We start from the raw sequence: 24,116 nt of genomic DNA on the forward strand, positions 1-24,116 counted from the left end.
TGACCAAAATGACTTTTTCATCAAAGTAAGTGGGAAATATCAAAGTCGTAACTAAAGAGGTAAAACAGACTACCTGCTAACATTATGAAACCTACATGTGTAAAAGACTTAACTAAAAGTAAAAGTAAAAGTAAAAGCCGACTATCAGGCCAGGAGTGGTGGCTCATGCTTGTAATCCCAGCACTTTGGGACGCCAAGGCAGGTGGATTGCTTGAGGCCAGGAGTTCAAGACCAGCCTGACCAACATGGTGAAACCCCGTTTTTACTAAAAATAAAAATTAAAACTTTTTATTTATTTTATTTTTTGAGACGGAGTCTCGCTCTGTTGCCAGGCTGGAGTGCAGTGGCGTGATCTCAGCTCACTGCAACCTCCGCCTCCTGGGTTCAAGTGATTCTCCTGCCTCAGCCTCCCGAGTAGCTGGGACTACAGGCATACGCCACTATGCCCAGCTAATTTTTGTATTTTTGGTAGAGACGGGGTTTCACCACGTTGGCCAGGATGGTCTCAATCTCTTGATCTTGTGATCCGCCCACCTCGGCGTTCCAAAGTGTTGGGATTACAGGCATGAACCACTAAAATTAAAATTTTTAAAAAATTAGCCAGGTGTAGTGGCAGGTGCCTATTGTAATCCCAGCTACTTGGGAGGCTGAGGCAGAAGAATCGCTTGAACCAGCAAGGAGGCAGAGATTGCAGTGAGCCCAGATCCCACCACTGTATTCCAGCCTGGGTGACAGAGCGAGACTCCATCAAAAAAAAAAAGCCAATTATCTTTAAGAGCATTATGAGTAATATAGTGTGCTTAATCCACACACATACATTAATGTATCTAATTCAAGACAATCTAATTAAAAATTACACAATAACATCTAAATGTAATATAGTATGCTGAATGGGATCCTGAACAGAAAAAGGACACTAGGTAAAAACTGAGGAAATTGGAATAAAGTATGAACCTTATTTAATGATAATGTATCGATATTAGTTCACAATATTGTAACAAACTGTCATAATTGAAACAAATGTACTATGCTAATATAAGATGTTAATAATATGAAGACTTGATCTTGATGCTGTCTCTGTACCATCATCTCAATTTTTCTGTAAAGCTAAAATTGATCTAAAAAATAAACTCTAGGTTGGGCACAGTGGCTCCCACCTGTGATCCCAGCACTTTGGGAGGCTGAGGCAGGAGGACTGCTTGAGGTCAGGAGTTCATAACCAGCCTGAACAATATAGCAAGACTGTTCTCTACAAAAATAACAAAAATTTAAGTCTACCTTTTAAATTAAACAAATAATATACTTCTAAATTCAAGTATCTGAGTTAGCAACTTTTTTCAGTAAGAAAAATTATACAAACTTGAGAGCAGCATTCGAACACTGTAATTATCACAATCTCTAACCACCACTGCCTAGAAAAGGGAACGGCTCCCATATGACATTCTGGAACACATTAACATCTGTTAACACATTATGGTGTTTATCACACTAAAAATATTTTTTCTTTCAGTTCACTGTGATCACAAATGAAACACAGAAACTTCATGAAACAAAATTTCCATAGCTATATTACATTTGCACTAATTTCTGATCAATTGAAGCAAAGGAAATATATTTTCCAGCCAGAATAGTTTAAGAAAAGCTACTTTTTATATTGACTTCCACCTAATAGCAAATCTTTTTTTAGGCTATTAGAAGTAGTAACAGTTGGCTGGGCACGTTGACTCACGCCTGTAATCCCAGCACTTTGGAAGGCCGAGACGGGCTGATCACAAGGTCAGGAGATCGACACCATCCTGGCTAACACGGTGAAACCCCATCTCTACTAAAAATACAAAAAATTAGCTGGGCGTGGTGGCAGGCGCATGTAATCCCAGTCACTCGGGAGGCTGAGGTGGGAGAATGGCGTGAACCCAGGAGGCGGAGTTTGCAGTGAGCCAAGATTGCGCCACTGCACTCCAGTCTGGACAACACAGTGAGACTCCGTCTCAAAAAAAAAAAAAAAAAAAGTAGTAGTAACAGTTGAGCTTGAAGAGTTTTAACTGATCAACAGTAAAGAATAGGGTGCTTAGGAAATAAAAACAGTAATAACTACCACACATTTCAGGCCTGCCAGGTGCTAGACACCAACTACGGGCTTTTCATGGATGGTCTCATTTATTCTTTTTTTTTTTTTTTTTTTTTTGAGATGGACTTTTGCTCTTGTTGCCCAAGCTGGAGCGCAATGGCGCAATCTCGGCTCACCACAACCTCCGCCTCCTGGGTTCAAGCGATTCTCCTGCCTCAGCCTCCCAAGTAGCTGGGATTACAGGCATGCACCACCATGCCTGACTGATTTTGTATTTTTAGTGGAGACAGGGTTTCTCCATGTTGGTCAGGCTGGTCTTGAACTCCTGACCTCAGGTGAGCCGCCCGCCTTGGACTCCCAAAGTGCTGGGATTACAGGCGTGAGCCACTGTGCCCGGCTCTTCTCATTTATTCTATATAACATTCCTGAAATAGTTGTAATAACTATGTTTTGGCCAGCGCAGCGGCTCACGCCTGTAATCCCAACACTTTGGGAGGCCAAGGTTGAGTGGATCACCTGACGTCGGGAGTTCAAGACCAGCCTGGCCAACATGGTGGAACCCCCATCTCTACTAAAGATACAAAAATGAGCCAGGCATGGTGGCGCGTACCTGTAATCCCAACTACTCAGGAGGCTGAGGCAGAAGAATCGCTTGAACTCAGGAAGCATAGGTTGCAGGGAGCCAAGATCTCGCCATTGTACTCCAGCCTGAACATCGCACCAAGACTCCATATCAAAAAAAAAAGTCACTGAATAAATAATAGTTCAAATAGTAAGCACATTTGGGAAAAATCATGATGTTATCTGAGGATTATGTATGGGAAAGATTTTTATATACCGATGCCTACACTTTGGCAGAACTATTTTTTTTTATTGTGCACATACTTTTCCTCAGTGTTTTTTTTTTTTTTAAATTTTTAATTTTTTTTTTTTTTTTTTTTTTGAGATGAAGTCTCACTCTGTCACCTAGGCTGGAGTACAATGGCACGATCTCGGCTCACTGCAACCTCCGCCTCCTTGGTTCAAGTGATTCTCCTGTCTCAGCCTCCATAGTAGCTGGGATTACAGGCGTGTGCCACCACACCCAGATAATTTTTTTGTATTTTTGTAGAGACAGGGTTTCACCATTTGGCCAGGCTGTTCTCAAACTCCTGACCTCAAGTGATCCACCTGCCTCAGCTTCCCAAGGTGCTGCGATTACAGGGGTGAGCCATTGCAGCCGGCCTTCCTCATAGTATTTATGTAATATTCACATTAATGTAATAGGGCAAAAGAGTACATGACTGTCTTTTTTTTTTTTTTTAGATGGAGTCTTGCTCTGTCTCCCAGACGAGTGCAGTGGTGTGATCTCGGCTCACTGCAGCCTCTGCCTCCCAGGTTCCAGTGATTACCCTGCTTCAGCCTCTTGAGTAGCTGGGATTACAGGCGCCCACCACCACACCTGGCTAATTTCTGTATTTTCAGTAGATACGGGGTTTCACCATATTGGCCAGGCTGGTCTCAAACTCCTGACCTCAGATGATCCGCCCTCCTGGGCCTCCCAAAGTGCTAGGATTACAGGCATGAGTCACTGTGCCCAGCCATGACTGCCATTTTTAAAATGACCTGCTATAATGTTATCCCTTGCATTTTATCAATCAAATAATTTTAATGTGAGTTTTTTTTTTTTTTTCCCAGACAGCATCTTGCTCTGTCACCCAGGCTGGAGTACTGTGGCATGATAATGGCTCACCGCAGCCTTGATGTCCCAAGCTCAAGCAATCTTCCCACTTCAGCCTCCCAAGCAGCTGGGACTACAAGCATGTACTACCGCATCCAGCTAATGTTTGTATTTTGTGTAGAGATGAGGTTTCACCACATTGCCCAGACTAGTCTCGAACTCCTGAGCTCAAGCAATCTTTCTGCCTCGGCCTCCCAAAGTGCTGGGATTACAGGCATGAACCAGCTTGCCTGGCCTAATGTGAACATTTTACTTATTTATTTATTTTGAGATGGAGTCTCGCTCTGTCGCCCAGGCTGGAGGGTAGTGGCATGATCTTGGCTCACTGCAACCTCCGCCTCCCAGGTTCAAGTGATTCTCCTGCCTCAGCCTCCCGAGTACCTGGGATTACCAGCACCCACTACCACGTCCAGCTAATTTTTGTATTTTTAGTAGAGACAGGGTTTCACCATGTTGGCCAGACTGGTCTCCAACTCCTGGCCTCAGGTGATCCGCCCGACTAGGCCTCCCAAAGTGCTGGGATTACAGCCATAAGCCACCGCACCCAGCCTAATGTGAGCATTTTAAATTATCCACCACTTTTCAGGGACTTAACCAATCCATACAATAGATGAGTGTCTCTTGCAAATTTTTTTACAAATATCATGTTGAATCACGACGATTTATTTACATTTACTTCTCCTTACAGAACTTACTCCCTTCAGTGCAGGAGCAGTTTCTTGCTCATTTTATGTTTTGTGAAATTACATGATCTAAAAATTGTCAGGCATTAATAATATACTAAAATAATGAGTTCATTCTCGTTCCAAAAAATTGACAAGTTCAGGTACAGTGGCTCACGCTTATAATCCCAACACTTCGGGAGGCTGAGGCAGGAGGATCACTTGAGTACAGTAGTTCAAGACCAGCCTGGGCAACATAGTGAGACTCTGTTTCTATAAAAAAATTTAAAAATTAGCTGGGTGTGGCATGCACCTGGAGTCCCAGGTACTTGGGAGGCTGAGGTAGGAGGACTGCTTGAGCCTAGGAGGTCAAGGCTGCAGTGAGCTGTACTCCAGCCTAGGATACAAAGCAAGACCCTGTCTCAAAAAAAAAAAAAAAAAAAAACAGACAAGCATAGTATGCTTTACTTAACACACTTCCTTCACTCATTCATTCAACAGATGTTAATTATTAAATACCTCCTATGTGCTAAGCACTGATGAACAAGACAGGCAAGGTCTGATCTTGATGGAGGGCATATTACCTTAGGGATACTGAAGGATACACAATATATTAGGGATACATGACTTTCCAGTGACAATTTCTACTAGTTTTCACAAACTACACTTCTATACATTCTGTTTTTAGAGCCCTGTGTCCACTCCTTTCATTGGCCAGTTAAATCACACTTAGGTATCAGGGTGTAGCTCAAACCAAGTACAGTCCCTTGACTCAGATATTTCCTCATTTGGGTTCATCTCTCCCACAGCACTTTACATTGTCTGCAACAAAATGTTGTTTTTACAACAAAACTCCAAGTTCCCTGAAGTAGGGACATTGTCATGCCGGTATCCCCATTACTTAGCACAGTGACTGGCATTTAGCAGGTGCTGAATGAATGTTTGAATTTATAATTAATTTTAAAAATGACTGACTGATAAAGAGCAATGCTCCAATTAGGAATCAGTCAAGCTGCTACTTAGTTCCAAAATTATTAGAAAACATTATTAGAAAACTGTAATTAAGGCTGGGCATGGTAGCTCACACCTATAATCACAGCACTTTGGGAGGCCAAAGTGGGAGGATCGCCTGAGGCCAGGAATTCAAAAGACCAGCCTGGACAACATAGGGAGACTCCATATTTACGAAAAAAAAATTTAGAAAATTAGCTAGGCGTGGTGGCATGCACCTGTAGTCCTAGGTTCTCAGGAGGCTGATGTGAGAACACTGCTTGAACCCATGAGTTTGAGGCTGGTGTGAGCTGTGATGGTCCCACTGCTCTTCATCTCAGGCAAGAGCGAGGCCCTGTCTCAAAACAAAACAAAAAAACCTGCAACTAAATTTAGTTGAAAATATCTTCTCACATTCCAATGAGCATATCTGAAATTTGTTTGTGTGTTTTGAGACAGGGTCTCACTCTGTTCTCCAGGCTAGAGTGCAATGGTGCACTCTCGGCTCACTGCAACCTCCGCCTCCCAGGCTCAAGCAATTCTCCTGCCTCAGCGTACTGAGTAGCTGGGACTACAGGCGTACACCACCACGCTCAGCTAATTTTTGTATTTTTTGTAGAGATGGGGTTTCACCATGTTGCTCAGGCTGGTCTCAAACTCCTGAGCTCAAGTGATCCGCCTGTGTAATCCCAAAGTGCTGGGATTACAGGTGTAACATTTTTATTAAAGACTGGAAAGATATTTCTTCAAAATTAGGCAGTAAATATTAAATGAGAAAAAATTTGAAACAAGTGACATTTTAGTATCTTTAGTCAGTATTATTTGGTTTTTCGTATGTTTTGTTTTGTTTTGAACTCTGGCCTACAGAATAGTTGGTATATTTGAAGCAAGAGTGAAACATTGTAGAAAAAAGAATGGGCTTACTACCAACTAACGCTGCCTGGCACAAGCACAAGGAATTGAAAGGCAAATTACTTTGAAAATACAGGTAATATAATGTCAGATAGTATTCACAGTTCAAATCAACACAACAGACTTCTTGTGACAACAACAGAATTCTGGAAGATGTCAAAAGTAAACGAAATCCAAACAGATTATTGATTTTACCCTCAATACACTAATTTTCCAGAGCTAAAGAAGACAGAATAACTACAAAAATAATTAAACTCATTCGTAATAAATGGTTTGTGGGTTAAGCTCGGATTTTATTATACAACTCAACTGAGACAATATCAATACACATGAATAGCTAATATGCATTACTTAGGAAATACTAATGTTCCATGACTATTCCAATTCAAAAACCTTGACTTTTTATATAACTTGAAATCATTACTAATGAAATTGGCAATGTTAAACAAGATTGTCTTTTTATTTTTTCTTTTCAGAAAGAGTCTCGCTCTGTCCCCCAGGCTAGAGTGCAGTGGCTAGATCACAGCTTACTGCAACCTCAACCTCCTCGGGTTCAGGTGATCGTCCTACCTCCTCAGCCTCCCACCGAGCAGCTGGGACTACACATATGTGCCACCATGCCCAACTAACTCTTGTATTTTTTGCAGAAACAGGGTTTTGCCATGTTGGCCAGGCTGGCCTCAAACTCCTGGGCTCAAGCAATCCACCCACCTTGGTCTCCCAAAGTGCTGGGACTATAGGCCTGAGTCACCATGCCTGGCAACAAGATTAAGTTTGAAAGGCATTAAGTTAAATAAGTAATGGTACACTCAAACCATGTAGAAAGATGTCCATCAAAAAAATAAACAATTTAGGTTGGGCGTGCTGGCTTACGCCTGTAATCCCAGCATTTTGGGAGGCCCAGGTGGGTGGATCACCTGAGGTCAGGAGTTCAAGACCAGCCTGGCCAACATAGTGAAACCCCGTCTCTACTAAAAATACAAAAATTATCCAGGCATGGTGGCAGTCGCCTGTAATCCAAGGTACTTGGGAGGCTGAGGCAGAAGAATCACTTGAAGCCAGGAGGCAGAGGTTGCAGTGAGCCGAGATCACACTATTACACTCCAGCCTGGGTGACAAGATGTCTCAAAGAAAAATTTTTTTTAATTTAAAAATTGAAAAAAATTAAAACGAAAAACAGCAACAACAACAAAAAAGAAAGATGTCCATCAGACATCATTAAGCGAAATGAGCAAACTGCAGAACAATATGCATAAGATCCCAGAGGCAGTCTAGGAGTTAAACGCTGGAGCAAGAGTACCTGGGCTCAAGTCTCAGGTTTGCCACTCCCTAGCTGTGCAATCTTTGGCTAGTTACTTTACTTCTCTATGACTCAGTTTCTTCATCTGCAAACACATACACCAGAACCTACTTCATAGGGTATGTTCACAGGCTTTTGAAAGTTAAATGAATTAAAATGAATAAAGCGGCCAGGCACAGTGGCTCACGCCTATAATCCCAGCACTTTGGGAGGCCAAGGTGGGTGGATTACCTTAGGTTGGGGGTTCAAGACCAGCCTGACCAACATAGAGAAACCCGTCTCTACTAAAAATACAAAATTAGCCAGGCGTGGTGGTGCATGCCTGTAATCCCAGCTACTTGGGAGGCTGAGGCAGGAGAATCGCTTGAACCCGGGAGGCAGAGGTTGCAGTGAGCCGAGATTGCACCATTGCACTCCAGTCTGGGCAACAAGAGTGAAACTCCAACTCAAAAAAAAAAAAAATGTACAAAGCGCTTATTATATATAATGTTAACTATAATTTTGGGGGAAAATAATTCAAATCAAATGGTAAGTGCATGCATATGTGAGAAAGAAAACCCTTCATTTTTTTTCCATTGTTTTTAGGTTTTTTTAAAAAAACAAAGAACAGGCCTGGGATAGTGGCTCACACCTGTAATCCCAACACTTTGAGAGGCCGAGGCCGGCAGATCACTTTAGGTCAGGAGTTCAAGACCAGGCTCGCCAACATGGTGAAACCCCGTCTCTACTAAAAATACAAAAATTAGCTGGACGTGGTGGCGCTGGCCTGTAATCACAGCTACTTGGGAGGCTGAGGCAGGAAAATCGCTTGAACCGGGGAGGCAGAGGTTGCAGTGAGCCAAGATTGCGCCACTGCACTCCAGCCTGGCCAAGTGCAGGCTCCTGAGCTCAAGTGACAGAGCACTACTCCATCTCAAGATAATAATAATAATAAATAAATAAAAATAAAAATAAAAAACAAAGAACATTTATTACTCTAGTAATTTTTTTTTAAAAAAAAAGAAAAGAGCTCTCAGCCTTAGCGCCATTTTCTTGGAAACCTCTGCGCCATGACAGCCAAGTGGAGGAAGAAGTGAATACGCAAAAGAAGAAAGATAAGGCAGAGGTCCAAGAAAACCGCTAGCTTGTTGCACCGTGGAGGCCACAGGAGCAGAAACATGGAATGCCAGATGCTGGGGATGCTGGTACAAGTTGTGGGACTGCATGCTACTGTCTAGAGCTTGTCTCAATGGATCTAGAACTTCATCGCCCTCTGATCACCGATCACCTGAGACCCACCTCGCTCATAACCAAAACTGCCCATGTTGGTCCTCTGCCCTGGACCTGTGACATTCTGCACTATTTCTGTGTTTCCTTGTGGCCAAGTATAACATCCATACAATAAATCACCTCTTCTGCAGTCTTAGCTGAAGAATTAAAAAAAAAAAAAAAAAGAAAAGAAAAACAATAAAAATTTGGCACCAAGCTCTTCCCTGAAGACCTACTAGTGCAATTACTGTAACACTCAAGACAAGACAAATTCTGTAAAAATGAGAAAATTTTTAAGTGCCACAAAAAGGGCATAGTACTAAACTTCAAAATAAGACATAGTTCAACAATAACAAGCTGCACACTAATAAGCAGAACTGCAATGGCATTAAAATTATACCCCATTATTTCCCAGAGGAAACAAATAACATAGAAGTATCCAACCAATCCAGAAATGGGTGCCTATCTGGAACTTTCACAATTAGATAAACCTCCATTAATTGTATGAGTGTGAAATTAAATACCACCAAATCTAATTTAACAATCTCTAATGACAACTCAGTAAGATATATATAAATCTGGAGATCAAGATAAACCAAGTAACTAAGAACAATCTAAAATCCTTAGAACACTGTAAACTTAGAGGAAGTTTTCACAACCCCCATGCTTTGAGGAAGCTTTGGTTCCCTGGATAAACTAAGCTGCTTCCATAAATACAGCGGGTACACAAAACAACTGAATGAAAGAGCAGAAAGAGAACTTTGAGCCTCAGCTGCATTTTTGCTGAGCTGTAATACTGGTAAAGCCTGTTTCAAGATCCAAGAGTCCACCCTCAAAATTAAAGAATGTAAACAGTGGGCTGTCATGTACATTTCATCACATTTACCAGAGTGGTGTTTCATAAAAAGTATACATATTCATTATCAAACTCCAAACAGCGTTACCATCATTACTGTGGTTCTACCCAAAAGAAACCTCCTAGTCAACAATATTATCCAGTTTGTTAAAATAGGTTTTCAAAAAGAAATCAATCATTAAGATGTCTCTATAGAATTATGGAATTCATAATTTCAAATAGTGTGCATAATGCCTAAGAAAAAGAGAACGAATCCAATAAATGTCAGCTATTACCATTACTATTATCATGGTAATGTTTTCAAACTAAGGAACAGAAACTTATTCATAGAGAGGCCTTAATAAGAAGTTACTTTGTCAGAATCCAAGTTGGCCTATCACAACCTGCAATAGTTAGATATTAAAAGGACTTTGTTTTAGAGGAATCAAAGTTAGATTCCTCGGGTTCCAAAGGAGTTAGTAAAGATGAAATAATCTCTGCATAAAGAATTAATGTATTTTTGGCTGGGCGCGGAGGCTCACGCCTGTAATCCCAGCACTTTGGGAGGCCGAGGCGGGTGGATCACGAGGTCAGGAGTTCAAGACCAGCCTGGCCAAGATGGTGAAACCCCTTCTCTATTAAAAATACAGAAATTAGCCAGGCAGAGTGGCAGGCGCCTGTAATCCCAGCTACTCAGGTGGCTGAGGCAGGAGAATCGCTTGAACCCAGGCAGCAGAGGTTGAAGTGAGCCGAGATCATGCCACTGCACTTCAGCCTGGGAGATAGAGTGAAACTCCACCTCAAAAAAAAGAATTAATGTAGTTTTTCCAAAGTTTTTCTGGTACAGAAATCTATATTTTTAAACATTTGGCAATTCAGCCTTAAATGTTATAACTTTTAGACCTAATGCATTTTTGTAAAGTAGCTAAGATAATGGAAGTAAGTAAATATAAATAACACAAGTAAAACAAAGGGATAGATTAGAATTCTGCATTAGAAAGTGAAAGGAGGGCCAGGTGCGGTGGGTAAGCCCAGCACTCGAGGCAGGTGGATCACTTGAGGTCAGGAGTTCAAGACTAGCATGGCTAACACGGTGAAACAACGTCTCTACTAAAAATACAAAAATTAGCCAGGTGTGGTGGTGGGTGCCTGTAATCCCAGCTACTCGGGAGGCTGAGGCAGGAGAATCGCTTGAACCCAGGAGGCAGAGGTTGCAGTGAGCCAAGATCAGGTCACTGCACTCCAGCCTGGGCAAGAGAGCAAGAGTCTGTCTCAAAAAATAAAAAATAAAAAAATAAGTTAATCTAAGTCCGAAAAATATAAGTATTTGTTAAAATTAAGATTGGCAGGATATTACTACACTCTGATCCTAGGAAAAAGGAAAAAGACTAATATGCCTTGACTAATTTTGTCTTTTTTCTGATAGAAAAACCATGTGGGTTTAATCCTTCCAAAGATTCACAGAAAATAAATAATAACACATAAGTTGGTAAGGAAAAAAAAAAGAACTAAACACGTCTGACAACATGCTTTCTACTAGTCTCCAGCGTGGGTGTACCGGCATTATAAGGGAGCAAGACCAAGCAAGCACCTTTTCGGACAGACATCTTAGATTAACAAGCAGACACAGTATCTGTTTATACACTTCCAAGAGTATGTTTAAAGCCTGTATTTTTTAAATGGCTTACAAAAAAAGGTATACAAAAACATAATTTTGGCCACACACACAAAGAGTATTAGAATTAAATTATACTTTTATACTTTTCTTTCAGACACAAGCATTTATCAGGTATCTGGTTCATCTTCAAACTCAAAAAACAAAATTTATAGAAACCCCTATGTAGTCTGTTAAGTCCTTCACTCAACCATTCTTTTTTATTTTTTGAGATGGAGTTTCGCTCTTGTTGCCCAGGCTGGAGTGCAATGGCACGATCTCGGCTCATCGCAACCTCTGCCTCCCACTCCCAGGTTCAAGCGATTCTCCTGCCTCAGCCTCCTGAGTAGCTGGGATTACAGGCATGTGCCACTACACCTGGCTAATTTTGTACTTTTACCAGAAATGGGGTTTCTCCATGTTGGTCACGATGGTCTCAAACTCCTGACCTCAGGTGATCCACCCGCCTCAGCCTCCCAAAGTGCTGGGATTACAGGCGTGAGCCACTGCACCCGGCCTCAACCATTCACTTATATATATATTAAATATTAGAAACTGAAGTATCAAGATATTCACCACTTCCTCTGACCACTGTATTAGAGTTTTAAACTGGGTTTCAGCTTTGAAACAAAAAATAACCACCCTTCTGAAATTTTTTACAAAATCATAATACATATTGAAACATATCCAGAAAAGTTAGAAAATATAGGTAAGCATAAAGAAGGAAAGATTCTTTTTTGTTTTTTTGAGACAGACTCTAGCTCTGTCACCCAGGCTGGAGTGCAGGGGCACAATCTCAGCTCACTGCAAACTCTGCCTCCCAGGTTCAAGCAATTCTCCTGCCTCAGCCTCCCAAGTAGCTGGGACTACAGGTGTGCGCCACCACACCCAGCTAATTTTTGTATTTTTAGTAGAGACGGGGTTTCTCCATGTTGGCCAGGCTGGACTCAAACTCCTTACCTCAAGTGATTCGCCCACCTCGGCCTGCCAAAGTGCTAGGATTACAGGCATGAGCCACCATGCCTGGCCAGCAGTAAAGTTTAACTGACTATAATCTTAGTTACCAGAAATCAAACAGCTAGGTGCCTAAAACTTATTCTAAAATGTGTATACAGTAAAAAAAATTATTGGTCCTAGTTCCTTTACAAATTAAAACATCTGCCCAAGCATGGTGGCTTGCACCTATCCCAGCACTTCCAGAGGCCAAGGCGGGCAGATCACTTGAGAGCAGGAGTTCAAGACCAGCCTGGCCAACATGGTAAAACCCCGTCTCTACTAAAAATAAAAAAAATTAGCTGGACATGGGGGCAGCCACCTGTAATCTCAGCTACCAGGGAGGCTGAGGCAGGAGAATCACTTGAACCTGGAAGGCAGAGGTTGCAGTAAGCAGAGATCGTGCCACTGTACTCTAGCCTGGGCAACAGAGTGAGACTCTGTCTCCAAAAAAAAAAAAAAAAAAGCCAGGCATGGTGGCTCATGCCTGTAATTCCAGCACAGCGGGTGGATCACCAGAGGTCACGAGTTCAAGACCAGCCTAGCCAACATGGTGAAACCTTGTCTCTACTAAAAATATAAAAAATGAGCAGGGCATGGTAGCACCTGTAATCCCAGCTACTCGGGAGGCTGCACTCCAGCCTGGGCGACAGAACGAGACTCCAACTCAAAAAAAAAAAAAAAAAAAAAAAAACAAGAACAAAAACTAAAATATCCTGAAAACGATTACTTAAGGAGTTAAAGTTGAAAATAATTCTATGCAAGCACAAGTTTAGGCAGTTCAAGTGTAAAAAATACATAACTGAAATCCTTCTTGCTTAACAGAAAATTAACTCCAGAGAAGGAAATATGTATGACAAAAAAACAGCCTCCCAAAAGTTGAAGGAAAAAAAAACACTCAACTAAACATTTGAAAATTATTTTTTCAAGTACTAGTCTGTCCAAAGCAAATAAGAAGGACTCAGCTGGGCAAAGTAGCATGCTCCTGTATTCCCAGCTACTCAGGAGGCTGAGGCAGGAGGATCGCCCTGTTCAGGCCAGGAGTTTGAGGCTTCAGTGAGCTATGATGGCACCACTGCACTCTGATGACAGAGTGAGAATATGTCTCAAAAAAAAAAAGGATTCCACTTACATAAAACTTAAAAATTTGTAGCTGTAGGCAAACTTAAAAAAATTATTTTAAAAAAATATTTTTAAATCATACTTTACCTTTGAGATTCCTGGAATGTATAACCAACTCTCTCCAGTACACTTACCCCTAAAGAAAAAAAAAAGGAAAAAGGAAAAAATAATAAACAATGTCTTATCACTGGAATGTACCTACTTTCGCTATTAAACTACCTACAAACATTACAAGTAGCTGGGCGCAGTGGTTCATGCCTGTAATCCCAGTACTTTGGGAGGCCGAGGCAGATGAACTACTTGAACTCAGGAGTTCGAGACCAGTGTGGGCACCTCTACAAAAACTACAAAACTTGTATTTAAAACTCGTCTGGTCAAACAAAAATAAAATACAAAATACAAGTTAGCCAAGCATGGTGTCATGTGCCTGTGGTCCCAGCTACTCAGAAGGCTGAGGCAGGGGAATCTCTTGAGACAGGGAGGTGGAGGCTGCAGTGAGCTGTGATAGCGTCACTGCACTCCAGCCTGCGTGACAGACCAAGACCTTGTCTCGAAAACAAAACAAAAAAAAAAAACAATGTTAGGGGTAATTATTCCAAATAAACTAATGAAACTGAAGCATACATTTACAGAGCAGCAAGTTTTGTATTGTTAGTTGCACCAACAAAAGATCAGTACATATTGTCACAATTTCCAGAACGCCATGATCAGGTAGTGTTACCGTGTAAGGTAATGTGCCATCACTGGAGACCAGCTCACAAACCCTCAGTGGAGCCAGCTGCGTAAAGTGAGAAGTGACAACATTGTGACGGTGGCTAAGAAAGCACCAGTAGAATAAAGTTCTTGGTTTTTTTTTTGGGGGGGGGGGTTGTTTGTTTGTTTGTTGTTGTTTTTTTTGAGACAGAGTTTTGTTCTTGTTGCTCAAGCTGGAGTGCAGTGGCGTGATCTCGGCTCACTACACCCCCAGCCTCCTGGGTTCAAGCGCTTCTCCTGCCTCAGCCTCCTGAGTAGCTGGGATTACAGGCGCGAGCCACCACGCCCAGCTAATTTTTTGTATTTTTAGTAGAGATGGGATTTCATCATGTCGGCCAGGCTGGTCTCAAACTCCTGACCTCAGGTGATCCACCCGCCTCGGTCTCCCAAAATGCAGGGATCACAGGTGTGAGCCACTGTGCCTGGCCGAATAAAGTTTATTTTAAATTCTAGCAGCTAGGCATAGTGGCTCACGCCTGTAATCCCAAAGCTTTGGGAGGTCAAGGTGGGAGGATTGCTTGAGCCCAGGAGTTTGAGACCAGCCTGAGGAACATAGGGAGATCCTGTCTCCCCAATAAAAAAAAAATTCTTTTTTTAATTGGTCAGGCATGGTAGCTCACCCCTGTAATCCCAGCACTTTGGGAGGCCGAAGTGGGCAGTTCACCTGAGGTCAGGAGTTCAAGACCAGCCTGATCAACATGGTGAAACCCCGTCTCTACTAAAAATACAAAATTAGCTGGGCATGGTGGCACATGCCTGTAATCCCAGCTACTCGCGAGGCTGAGGCAGGAGAATCAGAAGGCAGAAACTGCGATGAGCTGAGATTGTGCCATTGTATTCCAGCCTGGGCAACAAGAGTGAAACTCCACCTCAAAAAACAAAAAACTAAAATTAATTAACCGGGTGTGGTAGCACATCCCAAACTACTCAGGAGACTGAAGTGGGAGGACAGCTTGAGCCCAGGAGGTCGAGACTGCAATGACCCCTGATAGCGCAACTGAACTCCAGCCTAGACAACAGAGCAAGACCTTGCCTCAAAATTCAAATTCCTAGGCTCAAGTAATCTGACCGTCTCGGATTCCCAAAGTAAAATGTGCATCTTCTATGTGTAAAGTAAACATGGCAAAATGTTAACAGCAAATCTAGGTGAAGGGTATATGAATGTTTACTGAACAACCCTTCTGTAGGCTTACAATTTTTCAAAGAGTTGCAAAAACAATATTTAGAAGTTACGGATTACAAAAAAACAAAGCCTGCCGGGTACAGTGGCTCATGCCTGTAATCTCAGCCCTTTGGGGAGGCCGAGGCAGGCGGATCACTTTAGGTCAGGAGTTCAAGACCAGGCTTGCCAACATGGTGAAACCCCATCTCCACTAAAAATACAAAAAATTAGCCAGGTGTGGTGGCACGTGCCCATAGTACCAGTTACTCAGGAGGCTGAGGCAGGAGAATCTCTTGAACCCAGGAGGGGGAAGTTGCAGTGACTTGAGATGGCGCCACTGCACTCCAGCCTGGACCACAGAGCAAGACTCCGTCTCAAAAAACAAACAAAAAGAAAAAAACAAAACGAACAGCAGAAAATAGGGAAAGATACAAATAATAATTTAGCACGTATATTCTGCCTCCCAGAATTAACTGTTGTCACAGTAGTGTCTAGTCTCAAAAAAAAAGTATAGATATCCTCAAAAGAAATTATAGATAACAGGCTGCGCGCGGTGGCTCACACCTGTAATCCCAGCACTTTGGGAGGCTGAGGCAGGTGGATCACAAGGTCAGGAGATCAAGACCATCCTGGCTAACATGGTGAAACCCCGTCTCTACTAAAAATACAAAAAATTAGCTGGGCGTGGTGGCGGGCGCCTGTAGTCCCAGCTACTTGGGAGGCTGAGGCAGGAGAATGGCGTGAACTCGGGAGGCAGAGCTTGCAGTGAGCCAAGATCACGCCACTGCACTCCAGCCTGGGCGACAGAGCGAGACTCCGTCTAAAAAAAATAAAATAAAATAAAAATTAGCCGGGCATAGTGGTGCATGCCTATAATCCCAGCTGCTCGGGAAGCTGAGGCAGGAGAAATGCTGGAACCCGGGAGACGGAGATTGCAGTGAGCCGAGATCGCGCATTTGCACTCCAGCCTGGGCAACAAGAGCAAAACTCCACCTCAAAAAAAAAAAAAATTATAGATATCATCCCCTTTGCCACTACCTCCCATTCATAATCCCTTATAGACGTGAAATTATAGAGTACGCCTATCTTCAACTTTACTAAGGGCTGCAAATACTGTCTTCAAAAGCAGCTATACCAGTTTACACTCAACCAACAGTTTTTTTTTTTCTCCTCCTAGCAGTAACCGGTAGCAGTTTCTTTTTTTTTTTTTTAAATAAATTTTTTCTTTTTTAATAGAGACAGGGGTCTCACTTTGAGGCCCAGGCTGGTCTTGAACTCCCGGGTTCAAGGACTCAAGTGGCCCTCAAACTCCAAAAGTGCTAAAATTATAGGCATGAGCTACCACGCCTGGCCAGTAGTTTCAAAATTACCATTTTTGCCACATCTTCACCAACATTTGATATCGTCAGACATGAAATTTTTTTTTTGGCCGGGTGCGGTGGCTCACACTTGTAATCCCAGCACTATGGGAGGCCGAGGTGGGCAGATCACGAGGTCAGGATATCAAGACCATCCTGGCTAACACAGTGAAACCCCGCCTCTACTAAAAATACAAAAAAATAGCCAGGTATGGCAGCGGGCGCCTGTAGTCCCAGCTACTCCGGAGGCTGAGGCAGGAGAATGGTGTCAACCCAGGAGGCAGAGCTTGCGGTGAGCCGAGATCGCGCCACTGCCCTCCAGCCGGGGCGACAGAGCCAGACTCCGCCTCAAAAAAAAAAAGAAAAGAAAAAAAAATTTTTTTTTGAGGTGGAGTCTGGCTCTGTCGCCCCGGCTGGAGGGCAGTGGCGCGATCTCGGCTCACCGCAAGCTCCACCTGCCGGGTTCAAGGGATTCTCCTGCCTCAACCTCCCAAGTAGCTGGGATTACAGACATGCACCACCACACCTAGCTAATTTTTTATTTTTAGTAGAGACGGGGTTTTGCCATGTTGGCCAGCCTGGTCTCGAACTCATAACCTCAGGTGATCCGCCCATCTCGGCCTCCCAAAGTGCTGGGATTACAGACGTAAGCCACTGCACCCAGCCCAGACATGAAAATTTTTTTTATCAATCTGATGTGAAAAACATTAGATTTGTTATCAATCTGAAATCTCAATCTGATGCATTTTCACTTATTTTGGCTTTCACTTCCTTGATTACTAATCAGTTATACTGATTATAATTCAATGTTAATTCTAGCACCAATACCCCTTTCTAGAGCTCCTTTGCTTTCATTTTGACAGAAGCAAATTTGTGGCCCTCAACATACTGAATAAGAGAGCAATTAAGAAACAATGCAGCTGGGTGCGGTCTATAATCCCCGCACTTTGGGAGGCCAAGGCAGGCAGATCACGAGGTCAGGAGTTCAAGACCAGCCTGGCCAATATGGTGAAACCCCGTCTCTACTAAAAAATACAAAAATTAGCCAGCCATCGTGGCACCCGCCTGTAGTCCCAGCCCAGGAGGGAGACTGAGGCAGGAGAATCGCTGGAACCCGGGAGGCAGAGGTTTCAGTGAGCCAAGATTACACCACTGCACTCCAGCCTGGGAGACAAGTAAGACTCCCTCTCAAAAAGAAGAACAGAAAAAGAAACAATGCCAGGTGTGGTGGTGCCGACCTATAGTCCTAGCTACTTGGTAAGGCTGAGGCAGGAGGATCACTCGAGTCCAGGAGTTCAAGTCCAGCCTGGGCAATGCAGCAAGACCTTGTTTCAAAAAAAAAGAAGGAAGAAGAAAGAAGGAAGAAGAATGAAGAGAAATAAAACAACCTAGGATCACACAGTAAAAGGTAAAAGAACCTCAGCAAAACAAGAACTTCACTTACAGACTTTCCCTTTTATTACCTCATACAAAATGAAGAATAATCAAACCTATATGGCAGCATGTACTAAGAATGATTAGTCCCCATATGAAACCAAATGCTCACAAAAGCACAACATAGTGCTGGGAAATAATTTTCTGTCTTTTAAAAAATGTAAGATGGCCAGGCGCGGTGGCTCACGCCAATAATCCTAGCACTCTGGGGGGCCAAGGCGGGCAGATCACTTAAGGTCAGGAGGTTCGAGGCCAGCCTGACCAACATGGTGAAACCCCGTTTCTACTAAAAATACAAAAATTAGCCAGGCATGGTGGCAGCACCTGTAGTCCCAGCTACCTGGGAGGCTGAGGCAGGAGAATGGCATGAACCCGGTAGGCAGAGCTTGCAGTGAGCTGAGATCGCGCCACTGCACTCCAGCCTGGGCGACAGCCTGAGACTCCATCTCAGAAAAAAAAAAAAAAAAATCCACCTCCATGATTTAAAGAAAACCAGCAAACAGTAAAATTTCTTTTCTCAGGCTTACATTAGAGCAGCTCTGTAGAGCTGCAATCCCTTGGAAGTGGGGAGGTGCCTTAATACAAAAATTTAAAGGCCAACATATTCACTTTTCTTTCTTCTTCCGATTATTTTGTTAATTCCCCATTACCCTGAATGAAATATCTATGGTCTATTCTTTCAAAATGACTACTCTGGGCAGGACGCGGTGGCTCACATCAGTAATCCCAGCACTTTGGGAGTCCGAGGCAGACAGATCACCTGAGGTCAGGACTTTGAGACCAGCCTGACCAACATGGTGAAACCCTGCCTCTACTAAAAATATAAAAATTATCCAGGCGTGGTGGCTGGTGCCTGTAGTCCCAGCTACTCAGGAAGCTGAGGCACAAGAATCGCTTGAACCCAGGAAGCTGAGGTTGCAGTGAGCGGAGATCATGCCACTGCACTCCAGCCTAGGCAACAGAGCCAGACTCCGTCTCAAAACAAAACAAAACAAAAGACTACCCTGATCCCATCCAAATTTTTTATCTCCCTGATTATGAAATTCTCTTTCGTCTACACTGTCATCCTGTCTGCCTTCAATGATTCAAATGTTCTTCTAAAGAACCAGACTGCCATTTATGAACTCCTTTTTAAGGAGGGAGTCATGGTGGCCAAGAAGGATGTCCACATGCCTAAGCACCCAGAGCTGGCAGACAAGAACGTGCCCAACCTTCATGTCATGAAGGCCATGCAGTCTCTCAAGCCTCAAGGCTACATGAAGGAACAGTTTGCCTGGAGACATTTCTACTGGTACCTTACCAATGAGGGTATCCAGTATCTCCGGGATTACCTTCATCTGCCCCCGGAGACTGTACCTGCTACCCTACGCCATAGCCGTCCAGAGACCGGCAGGCCTCAGCCTAAAGGTCTGGAGGGTGAGTGACCTGCGAGACTCACAAGAGGGGAAGCTGACAGACATACCTACAGACAGAGTGCTGTGCCACTTAGTGCCGACAAGAAAGCTGAGGCTGGGGCTGGGTCAGCAGCCAAATTCCAGTTTAGAGATGGATTTGGTCGTGGACGTGGTCAGCCACCTCAGTAAAATTGGAGAGGATTCTTTTGCATTGAATAAACTTACAACCAAAAAAAAAAAAAAACAACAGTTCTTCTAAGTAGACTCATAAATCCAAAAAACCTTATTTCTATTTCAGGAGTTTTTTTGTTTTGTTTTGTTTTTTGAGACGGAGTCTCGCTCTGTTGCCAGGCTGGAGTGCAGTGGCGTGATCTTGGCTCACTGCAATATCCACCTCCCGGGCTCAAGTGATTCTCTTGCCTCAGCCTCCCAAGTAGCTGGGATTACAGGCATGGGCCACCACACCCACCTAATTTTTGTATTTTTAGTAGAGATGGGGTTTCACCATGTTGGCCAGGATGGTCTCAATCTCTTGACCTCAATGATCCGCCCGCCTCGGCCTCCCAAAGTATTTCAGGAGTTCTTAATCTTTTTGTGCATGGACCTCATTGGCAGTTTGGTGAAGCCTATGGTCCCTTTCTCAGATTTCTTTTAAGTGCATAATTAAATACATGTGATTACAAGGGAAACCAATTATATGGAAATATTAGCAAAACAACAAACTAATATGGTCATAATATATGTACAGCCTTATTATCACATTAAATAACAATGTCTAACGGCGGGTCTAGTAACACCAGAAATTCAAAGAAGTGATAACCATAAATGATATTCTGAGCTATCTGCAACTGTAAACATGATGCAAAAATATCCGTAATTTTTATTGATCACAAAGTCATAGGCGCTGCTAATGCTACTCTGGCTTGTTGTCCACATTCGTAACTGAAGGAAATAATAAGTTTCAGTTAGCAGTCAATAAAAATAATGATGTCATTTTATCCTCCTTCTAGTGAAAGGACCCTTCTAATTCTATCCATCAATGAACTCCAGTTTAAAACCCCTCTCTAGTTCAAAGTCCTGCTCAGAACTGATTTTCGTCATAAATTTAAAAATAAAAACACTGATTCCTCCTTTGACCTAGTTCTCATCTGAACCTATCACTATGTCTCCCTGTTTTTATGCACATTTATACACAGAACCCTGGGTGTACTTCTGTGGTTTGCCTAGCCAGCACTCATTACAATTTTGCAAGTCAATAAAAGGTGAAGTTAAAAGAAAAGGGATGGAAACAACCAACAGCTCCCTCACTTTCAGACCTCCGACAGCAAGTGGAAAGATGCCAAGTATAGTGAGTGTCTGTGTTAGGTGGGCTGCCCCCAGACCCGTGTGTCCAGCTTGTCAAGCTTCCCTGCAGCACGACATCTTTATCAGCGACACTCAGAAGACATTCCATTTCGTTCTCGCCTCCTATACTCAGTTCCCTACCTGCCAGGCCTCTCGTCTCTGGCCCTCACCCGAGGCCGCCCCGCGGTCCTCCTGTCCCTTCCCATCCCATCCCCCACGCGTCTCTCCCTCTCCTCAGCCCCAGGCCGCCCTGGCTCCTGCGCGCCGCCACATCTCTCCCCTGGGTCTAACCCAGTGTCCCCCGACCCCCACCTCGCCCGACACTGACGGGAAGAGCCCAGGACCCCGGGGTCAGTTGGACCTGACGGCCGGGCAGTCAGAGACAGGCTGCGGCCCTAGGCCGGAGCAACCCGGCCGCGAGGCAGGGAGCCGCGCACAGCGCGCGGACTAAATCGGGACGCGTACTCACCAAGGGGCTCATGCGGAGGAGGACACGGAGGACTCTGTCGGACCGCCACTCGGCCTCGGAGCCGTCGCCCTAGCCGGTGACTGCCCCCGCCGCCGCTGCCGCCACCTTCGCCACTCGCCTGTTGGCTTCCCTGCGTCCTGCAGCGGCGCTGCCGCCACGCCAGCGCGCGTGCGCAGCGCCGCGGGGGCCCCTGGGAGCTGTAGTTCCGCCCGGGCGGCTACGGGCTCCCACTTCCGCCTTAGGCAGCCCTAGGTCAGCTGCCCCCTGAGGCTGTCGTGGGTGTCCGGGTCCGGAATTGTCTTCCGGAAGGCTGTTCACCAGGCCTGGGCCCTGGTTTCCGCCTGCAGTAATGCTGGACGTGAAAAATCCGACTGAGCAAGTATGTGTAAAGCAAAAATGTAGAGCGTTTTATGCTTTCTGTGACAACGCTCAGTTGCCCAGGACACATTATTCGCATGAATGACTCTCTGTCTCTCTTCTCTGTTTCTCTCTCACACGTACGCACACACTACTTACAAACCTCCCTTCCCTTTTTTTTTTTTTTCGAGACGGAGTCTGGCTCTGTCGCCCAGGCTGGAGTGCAGTGGCTCAATCTCGGCTCACTGCAAGCTCCGCCTCTCGGGTTCGCGCCATTCTCCCGCCTTAGCCTCCCAAGTAGCTGGAACTGCAAGCGCCCGCCACCACGCCCGGCTAATTTTTTGATTTTTAGTAGAGACGGGGTTTCATCGTGTTAGCCAGGATAGTCTCGATCTCCTGACCTCGTGATCCGCCCGCCGCGGCCTCCCAAAGTGCTGGGATTACAGGCGTGAGCCACCGCCGCCGGCCCCTCCCTTCCCTTTTGTTCTAAGTGCCATTAATTGGTTTGGATGGTATCTGGATTTTCAGTGTAAAACCTGCCTTCCCACTTCTCAGTTTCTAAAATCTTGCTTATCATAAACTTCACCATGCAGTTATTTTAGGTAAGTCAATAAATGAACTGTCTAATAATTTTTGTAACACCATAACTCATATATTCAGAGGTCAAGTTAGCTGAGTTGAACAGTCTAGAAACCTTAAAATTGGAAGATACCTGCTTAAAGGTCACTAGTGCAACTGTTGCCCAGGCAGGAATTCCCTCCTGTACATTCAGCCAGATGGTCATCTTCCTGTTCAACAGTTCAAATTTCAGGGAGCTCACTCCCTCAAGTAATGCAGCCTGCTCCACTGTTGGACAGCTCTAAATGTTAGAAAGTTCTGCCTCCTGCTGAGCTGAAATCTGTTTCCCTTTATTTCCTTCCATTGCTGGTAGTTAGGCTGCCTGGAGCAATACAGAATGTCTTCCACTTGACAGTTCTTCAAAAAATTGAGAACAATGATTATATCCTCCAATACTGGGAGTCTCCAGGCAAAAAAAGGAAAAAAGTAATAATCATTTCCCCAGCTATTTCAAATGTCAATCAACTCCCAAACTGCTTTCCATCTACTCACCTCTCTTGATGTCACCTTTAGGGGCATGGTGGCATATGCCTATAATCCTAGCACTTTGCGAGGCCAAGGCAGGAGGATTGCTTGAGCCCAGTTCAAGACCAGCCTGAGCAACATAGTGAAACCCCAACTCTACAAAAAATACAAAAATCAGCGAGGCATGGTGGCGTGCACCTGTAGTCCCAGCTACTAGGGAGGCTGAAGTGGGAGGATCACCAAGCCCAAAAAGGTCAAGGCTGCAGTGAGCTGTGATCATGCCACTGAACTCCATCCTGGGCAGCAGAGTGAAACCTGTCTCAAAACAAAACAGCAACAACAACATTGACAGAATTACTTCATATTTATTGCCTCGTTTTATGACTACATAGGTAGTAATAGAACCACCTATGGTAGGCTGGTCAGATGTTATTGCTATCGTGCTGCCATTCAACTCATTCAGGAATTCAATCAGCTCTGTTACAAGACATTACTCAATGCACCGCTGGCATGAAATAAGCAAGAGGAGGCCGGGCGCAGTGGCTCACACCTGTAATCCCAGCACTTTGGGAGGCCGAGGTGGGCGGATCACGAGGTCAGGAGATCGAGACCATCCTGGCTAACACGGTGAAACCCTGTCTCTACTAAAAATACAAAAAATTAGCCGGGCATGGTGGCAGGCGCCTGTAGTCCCAGCTACACGGGAGGCTGAGGCAGGAGAATGGCGTGAACCCGGGAGACGGAGCTTGCAGTGAGTGGAGATCGTGCCACTGCACTCCAGCCTGGGCGACAGAGCGAGACTCTGTCTCAAGAAAAAAAAAGAAAAGAAAAGAAATAAGCAGGAGGATACAATTTACAGTCTAGGGTGGGATGAAACTGCCACAGATTAAGGATCATCATAATAAGCCAAGGTACAAAGCATTCTGAGATTCTCAGAGAGAATGGCCTTTTCAAGTCGAGGGGTCATGACCTTATGGAAGAGGTGACAGTTAGGAGTTACTGGATGGCTGGATTTCAAGACAAGAGATGGCATTCGTGGACTGCTAAGGAAGAACTCAGCCTTAGCAAAACCACATTCACAGTGGGCTCTGGAACACTGCGTCTGGGTAGGCTGGAGCACCCAGGCCAGGGAGGAAGGGAAGGAGAGGCCCCAAAAGTTGCAAAAGAATCTTCAGGGAAGCTGCATTGCATGTGAGAAGTAAAAAAGGAACTAGAATGGTCAGTTAATCTTCTGAGCCCTGTTCTGTCACCTACAAAT

The 24,116-nt window shown here is 44.2% G+C and overlaps 1 protein-coding gene and 1 pseudogene across 20 annotated transcripts in view; one reads left to right on the forward strand and one right to left on the reverse strand.

Annotated features, from left to right (window-relative positions):
* The window catches only part of GAPVD1 (GTPase activating protein and VPS9 domains 1), a 129,609-nt gene that overhangs the window by 87,864 nt on the left and 17,629 nt on the right, over positions 1-24,116 (reverse strand). For 8 of the 20 annotated variants that reach the window (XM_034929061.2, XM_034929057.2, XM_055117608.1 and 5 more), the window contains exons 1-2: positions 21,419-21,589; positions 13,592-13,640 (exon numbers count right to left, since the gene is read on the reverse strand). The gene's annotated coding sequence lies outside the window, so the exon portion shown is untranslated. Of the gene's footprint in view, positions 1-13,591; positions 13,641-21,418; positions 21,606-24,116 lie in introns of those variants that run through there. The other 12 variants (XM_034929060.3, XM_034929053.3, XM_034929056.3 and 9 more) reach the window with 6 other exon arrangements.
* LOC134728561 (small ribosomal subunit protein eS10-like) lies at positions 19,210-20,078 on the forward strand (annotated as a pseudogene).

This window comes from Pan paniscus, chromosome 11 (genome assembly GCF_029289425.2).
Source record: "Pan paniscus chromosome 11, NHGRI_mPanPan1-v2.0_pri, whole genome shotgun sequence".
Classification (NCBI taxonomy): domain Eukaryota; kingdom Metazoa; phylum Chordata; class Mammalia; order Primates; family Hominidae; genus Pan; species Pan paniscus.